Source organism: Limulus polyphemus, unplaced genomic scaffold (assembly GCF_000517525.1).
Source record: "Limulus polyphemus unplaced genomic scaffold, Limulus_polyphemus-2.1.2 Scaffold81, whole genome shotgun sequence".
NCBI classification, from domain to species: Eukaryota; Metazoa; Arthropoda; class Merostomata; order Xiphosura; family Limulidae; genus Limulus; species Limulus polyphemus.
Genome location: NW_013665691.1, coordinates 309,235 through 316,898, shown reverse-complemented (window position 1 = coordinate 316,898; position 7,664 = coordinate 309,235). Strand labels below are relative to the sequence as shown.

The window sequence follows — 7,664 nt, the reverse complement described above, 5'->3', positions numbered from 1 at the left end:
ACAAACAAACAAATTAATTATTTGGAATTTGAAATTAAAGAAATTGACAGTAACGGCTATTAAAAATAAAATAAGTTGTATTGGTTAACGACATACAATTCTGTTTTTGATAAGACATATGTCATCCTGTGTATTCCAGTACAGCTTTGTTTTTAACATCTTTCTAAAACGGATTTATTGGAAGTGTTTGAAGGTAAAGATCAGCGAACAGTGCCTTTTTACTTTTTTACCGTTTTACTGAATAAATGTATTTTCAAAATTAACAAAAGTAGTGTTGAAATCAAAATGCTGATTATTACGTTATGATATCTGTTTAGTTAAGTCTGCGTTGTTGGTACTGTAAGGTTTCAAAATTAACAAAAGTAATGTTGAAATCAAAATGATGATTATTACGTTATGAAGTCTGCGTTGTTGGTACTGTAAGGTTTCAAAATTAACAAAAGTAATGTTGAAATCAAAATGATGATTATTACGTTATGATATCTGTTTAGTCTGCGTTGTTGGTACTGTAAGGTTTCAAAATTAACAAAAGTAATGTTGAAATCAAAATGATGATTATTACGTTATGATATCTGTTTAGTTAAGTCTGCGTTGTTGGTACTGTAAGGTTTCAAAATTAACAAAAGTAATGTTGAAATCAAAATGCTGATTATTACGTTACGATATCTGTTTAGTTAACTCTGCGTTGTTGGTACTGTAAGGTATATACGTGAAGGAGTGGCAAAGGTCTAAACAAACTGTGATGTTTCTGACCAAAAGTTGCATCTAAGGTTCATCGCCTACCTTATAGTACATGAACTGCAGAGTTTTAGAGTTGTAGTCAGTATGTCTGGTTTCTTACTGAAATCTCTCTTGTGTACGAACAGAATAACCGCAGAGTTTTAAGGGCCTTTACAGAATTAGTCTTAGTTAACTTTATATCTGTAATTTAGAGGATTATTGATTGATATTCATTGGAAAATTATATCATAATACAGAAACGAATTATTTATATCTGAAATGGAAGGTCGATCTTCAATTTAACAGTTGAATGATCGCGCCTAAATTTATAATATTAGGTTTGGTCATTCTTAAGTTATCAAATTCAGAAATGTATATATATATACTCAATACTGTCTCACCGCATAACATCAGTGCATGCAGGTCAGTCGGTCTCTATCTAAACTAAGGTTCATATTAAAGTCAAAGGGATAGGACCATACAGGATAGAAATGTCACTGACCAGAAGCTTAAAACGATAGATACCAGCTCACTTCTAAGAAATAGTTTTTCTAATTATTTCCGTAAAATATGACTAAAAACTGGCTAGAATATTCAAAGTTCTTAATAAAGACACAAATCAGCCACGATAACAAACTTATTGCAGTGTTGGAGATGATAATCGAAGGCGGATAGCTCTTTCATTGATGTCACTTTTAGAATAGAGGAAGCACATCCAAACAAGACGAAAAAACTCAGGTAGAAAAGTTCTGGTATCTAACAGTAAACTTGGACGATAGGTAAATAGCTATTTGTTCAGGTCATAAGAATGTTTGAGTAATGATTTATTCTTAATTGTGACTCATGTAATTCGTATTATTTAGCCATTCTTGTACACACACATATTGTTTTGTACACCTATAGTTATTGGGCTGAAACTAATCCCAGCTGATATTCCTACGTTTTCTGAACATGATATATGCTCCTATATATTTAATAATACCTAATGATACTCGTTAAGGGAGCAAAAACTATATAAACAACAATGTTAAATAATGTTCCCCTTCCTCCTTTATTTTCTTTTTTTTTTTGTTATTAAGTCCCTAATTACCTCATTGGATGCTCATTGCATACTCTGTTTTTTCAAGGTAGTAACTGATTCATTTAACTAATTAAGTACTTGCATCTTTAAATTCAAAGCCAAAACTACGTAAAAAATGGAAATGTTATCTATTTCGGTGTGTTTTCCTCCCCTCTCGAGAAAATCCTAAAACAAAATAGCAGACGATTTCCAGTTACCATATAGAACATTACAGTAATGGAGCTAATTAAGTTTTATAGTAAAATATCAAATAACTCTAAACATTCGCTATTCTTCAGCTGATTTCAAAAATAATTTCATGATTCAAAAATCTCTGGTCTCGAATGCAGCCATCTAGCCTTTTCATGACGTCAATTCCTGGGATTATGGTCTCGGGTAGTACTAAATCTAGAGTAAAAATTGATAATGGCGGTAATTATGCCAAACCGTGTATATAAAATATGTAGCTACTTACAAACATATGAACTTCGAGCGAAAGTCTTGATTGACGTGTCCAATATCCCTGCTCTACAAATAGAAACAGCCACAGTTCACTGAGGGGCATTAAGCCGTGTTAACTCAGCATTAGCTCTTGTGCTTACATATTTCTTGTTACTATAATTGTATACATCGGTGGCTTCTAGTCTAAACTGTCTTTTTAAATCATATACAGGCTTCGGGAACCCATATATAAACAAAATTATATTGCAAACATCTTGTATATGCACCGTACAAAAAAAAAGATACTGGCAGCACATTTCCAGACACTTTTTATAAAGCCTTATCGAAAAACAATCTAAGGAATCTTATGAAAATATGGATTGTTTCAATAAATTTTTAGTATATGCACCGTACAAAAAAAGATACTGGCAGCACTATTCCAGACACTTTTTCTTATCGAAAAACAATCTAAGGAATCTTATTAAAATATGGATTGTTTCAATAAATTTCTAGTATATGCACCGTACAAAAAAAGATACTGGCAGCACATTTCCAGACACTTTTTCTTATCGAAAAACAATCTAAGGAATCTTATTAAAATACGGATTGTTTCAATAAATTTCTATAATATTGTAGAAAATGTTCTCATTTATTAATAAAGCTCTTTTAAATATTTTCCTTTAAAATACGAAACTTTCTTCTAAGTTCCTGAAAAATATCTTGCCGTTTTTTTTTTTACTGCAGAGCAGTAACGGTTCACTATTACATTTAAATCATATAGCTGATGCATTTATTATTCGTCATATTAATGTTAGAAAAACATGCACGTTAATAAATGCAGTTAAAGACAGAAATACGAAACCCTATAACTCGAGCGCTTTCGAAAAGTAGATCCTTCTTCATCAAGAGCAAACTGTTTACTTGTGTTATTCAGCGTGAGAATAAAATATTCCTGTCATGCGGTCTCTTAAATATGGTACTGGATTTCCATTGCGTCTGTACATCAGTATGTAGTTCAAGATATATAAAAATATACGTTAGGCCGACACTCGCGGAGAGCTCAGTGCTAAACTGATATATATGGTATGGAGAAACATTAGCTCTAGTGTTATAAATTCCATTTTATCACAGTTTTAGGCGGTGCCATATATATTGATAATTGCATTTTCTGTCATCTTTTAGGAGTGGAACCATAAAATGCTTACGGCATAAATCCAATTATAATATACTACCGACTGAAAATTACGCCACTTTTGTCGTGGCGTATATACTGCGTTGCATCATATTTCAGTAAATAGTTGATGTAGAATAATGAAAGTTGGGCAGCGGATACATAATACCTCAAACTTCGATGGCTTAGTTATACTCGGATTTGGCCTCATGTTTACATTATATGATATAGCAGTATTATTTCTGACATTTCAGTAGTCTTATTTTTGTTAAAGCCCCAAATAATGGAATATAATACCTTTTATGATATACTGATATAAATCACCGATTTTACACGTCACTAAACAGAATTAAAGAGCACTGTATGGTGAAGAAAACTATATTTTGTGCCTTAAGGCTGTAGTTGGTTCCCAATTATGTGTAAAGTAAACACCTTACAGGATCTCTTTGTTTACAGAACAGTATGTTTTGTTTACGCCTTATCAGGAAATATATTAGTTTCGTGTAAAAACGTTTCATTAGAACGAAATCTATTTAGCAGCAACGAAAAGTAAATATATAATAATTTCTCATTTTATAAAGGGAAGTATTACAGACAAATTAATTTTTAACTTTTACGCTTAACACATTTAACGAAGTTGAGAAAAATAAAAACAGTTATTGCTTTGCGTTATCTGTAAAAAAAACTCTTGTCACAGACAGCACGTGTAATGTCTTTATCTAATGTACACGTTCATAGAGGAATTTATAAATTGTAACCATGGAAATGAGATAACAACTATTGTATGTTACAGTACATGATAAGAGCAGGTTATTTTCAGTATAGCCCCCCCTCCCAGTGGCACAGCGGGATGTCTGCAGACTTACAACGCTCGAATCCGGTTTTCGATACCCGAGGTGGGCAGAGCACAGGTGGCCCATTATGTAGCTTTGTGCTTACTTACAAACAAACAACCAATTTTCAGTATAATGAAAGAAGCCTTGTAAAGCTAGTTTGTCACATTAGAGGGGTAGGGGAACTACAGCCTAGACTAAACACTGCCACATAGAGTTGATGTATTGTTCTTGTTTTAATGGTAACAAATACAGTTTAGTTTCAAAACATATAACCACTATTTTCTAAATAATGTTTGGAAAATAAATGATAAATGAAAAACTTTAATCACTCCAAATTTTATTTATTAATCAGTAAGGTTCATTCGTTCAACTAAGAAAAATTTAAGAAAAGGAAGATTGGATCGACATTAACTCAACCTTGAAAGGTATTTTTAATGATGGGCATTGTTCCTAACGAACTCGCGGTTTAAGTATCTCTATGAAACTAGATCTTTGTATGTTGAATCTGGCGCTACCTGATAGTAGATAATTGTTAGTTAAGAATTTTGCAATTTGGTGAAAACGTTTTTATTAGTTTTTCTAGTATTTAATAACATATGAAGCACAAATAAGAACTTTCCTCAATAACAGAAGACCCCGATAAGTCATCGGCAAGTCTAAGGTCTTAAAGCACTAACAATTTGGGTTCGATACTAAACACAGATAGCCTATTGTGTAGCTTTTTACTAAACAGCAACCAAACATAAACATAATAGAAGATTAATTTCTTGGCGGTATTATTGTGAAAACAAAGGACCAACATAATACGTTTGTAATTGCGTTGCATACTTAATCATGTTGTCCCCTGCACTGCATTTTGACATGACCAATGATAAGCTAAGCTATTTCTCACGAATTAATGTACCCTTATGCTGAAATTTTACAAACAATGACTAAGAATTAAACTATTGCATGATTTTCCTTAAGAGTTTTTCTTGTTTATTTGTCATTAGGCACAAAGCTAAACAATCTGTGTTGTGCTCATCATAAGTATCAGGTTTTAAGAGTAACAAGCCTTTATACTAACCGTGTGTCATTGGGGGATAAAATACTAAGAAACTGCTAGTTTGTTTTTTCTCAACGGAGTTTCGTTCTTAAATGCCCCCCTCGTCTCAATAACACACGGAAACTCTAAAAGCTTATCGCTCTAAAAATCGGGTTTCGATACCCGTAGTAAGCACAGCACAGAAAGCTCATTGTATAGCTTTGTGCTTAACTACAAACAAACAAAACAACCAGTTTTTGAACATGGATTATATTTTATTCAAATAGTAAACTTGAATAATGTAATTCTTGTATAGTTTACTAGTTTTACGCTTTTTGAAACTTTTTCAATAATTAAAAATCAAAATTTGATCATAAGAAACTAAAATGAATATGTTTTTATTTCTTATAACAGATCCTTCCTCTGGTGACCATTCTTGGGGCTGCATGTCTTGGAACAATAGGCTTTGCCTTCTATTCATTGTATCAAAAATCAGACGTTGTGTACGTAGTGAACTGTTTAAAAAATGTATAGAGTTAGGTTATTTTAGACTATTTTAACACACAGAGGTTGAGTATGTTATATCAAAACAACTTTGAAGCCTTATCAAGTCGTTGCTGTCCATGATGACGCGTCCGGTCGAGCACTGTCTGATGGTTATGCATCTTGACAATAGACATGCATCGCTGTTTCCATTGCAAAACGCTTCATCTGTCCTGTCAAAAGCACACAACTCTCACTTCATGTTCTCCATAGATAATCTGTGTACGAGGACCACGGTTTTTCCAGCGCCCATTTCAACAGTCCGACCCCACAGAAATCCATAGACGCTGAATTTGGTGACTTGATCCATATGTCTTTGTTTGAAATTACTTGAATGCTCGTTTTATTTTCACTTTCATCAAGTCTATGACAGTTGAACGGATACATCATGGAAACAGCTTGCACAAGTGACTTGTTTCACTTTTCCAGACAGAGATTCTTCTTGATTGTATTTAATACTGTTGTCTTGGTCACATGAACATCTTTTGTCACTGGCCTTTCTGCCCGTGGATTCATACCTGTTACAAGATTCTACATTTTTTTACCACGACTCAAGTATAACTTGTTGCAGGTCTCTTTCTGGATGGTCTTGATGCACCAAGTTGATCCGTATTCCTTTGTTTTCTAATGGATTTAAGCACAAAGGATATTCTAATATTCTATTGTATTCTTGATATTGATATTCTATTGTAAATTCTAAACCTCCGATCTGCATCTATCTGTATGATCTGAATGTATGAATATTTTGCATCCGAAATGAGTATTTGAATATCCATTCTAAAAGCGATTATTTTTTTCATTAACAAGAAACTACTTATGTAAGGCCAAACAATTTCAAAATGTAGTTCTGATACATGTCGTTCCATCGCGACTTTATAATGGCTGTGGTTGTCACGTAACCTGCTGATTTGCATGTTCAAAATTGTAATAACATACTCAATCCTTTGTAGAAGTATTGCTGTAATCATTTATCATAATCGTGAAATTTGTTTGTGACTGAAAAAAAATAGAATTTATAGCTGCATACAAAATACCATGTATTACTTTATATCATGGTGAGATATTTGCACATCCACACTATAGCTTGTAGTTCATGTGCATCACGTGCTTTTCGGCACGCTCACCACTTGGTCTAAGCGAACAGATGTTGTATATCGATTATTTTAATACCTGGCAGGGCCTTCTCTACAAGTTTTACGTTCATACATAGAACATGGTTAGCTGTTTCATGTTCCAAATAAAGTAATGACTGGTAAATGGTGGCTTAGTAATCTACCTGTTTCATAACCTCATCAACAAATAGGCTCCATTGTCGTAAAGTTTAGTTTTGAACATTATAATGAGAAAACTAATATACGTCCTAAATAGTACGTATAATAAAAGTTTTTCTTATCTTTTGTTTCTCATTTTTAACCGTTATTTAATGACCAGTTTTCCTCTACATATATACATATGTTTATTTTTGGACCATACACTTCTAATTGTTATGCACAATACTAAATTACCAAAGTATAGGATGATACTGTGACTGAGAAAAATAAGTAGGTTGTAGGAAACAGTGTTATATTGTAACTAAGAAATTAAGGGGGTAGTAGGGAGTAGGTGTTATCGTGTGACTGAAAAAATGGGAAGACAAGAGGTAATAGTTGTTATCGTGTGACCGAAAAGATAAGGGAGTAGTAGAGAATGTGCGTTATCGTGTGACTGAGAAAGTAAGAAGGTAGAAGGGAGTGTGTGGCTTCACTGGATTACCTCCTACTTCTACAAAGTAAACAACAAATAAGCATCAGGATCACATAGAATAAAAGTATTCAAATTCGGTGACGAGGAACCCACTTTGAGACTAATAATGGCTGGAGACGGCATACG

General features: G+C 33.1%; 1 long non-coding RNA gene across 1 annotated transcript in view; it reads left to right on the top strand.

Moving 5' to 3' along the window:
• Positions 1-7,646, top strand: part of LOC106467553 — a 20,284-nt gene extending 12,638 nt beyond the window's left edge. Inside the window, exon 3 of the long non-coding RNA XR_001291340.2 lies at positions 5,667-7,646. This is a non-coding gene — a long non-coding RNA (uncharacterized LOC106467553). The remainder of the gene's footprint in view (positions 1-5,666) is intronic.
• Positions 7,647-7,664: the final 18 nt, after the last annotated feature.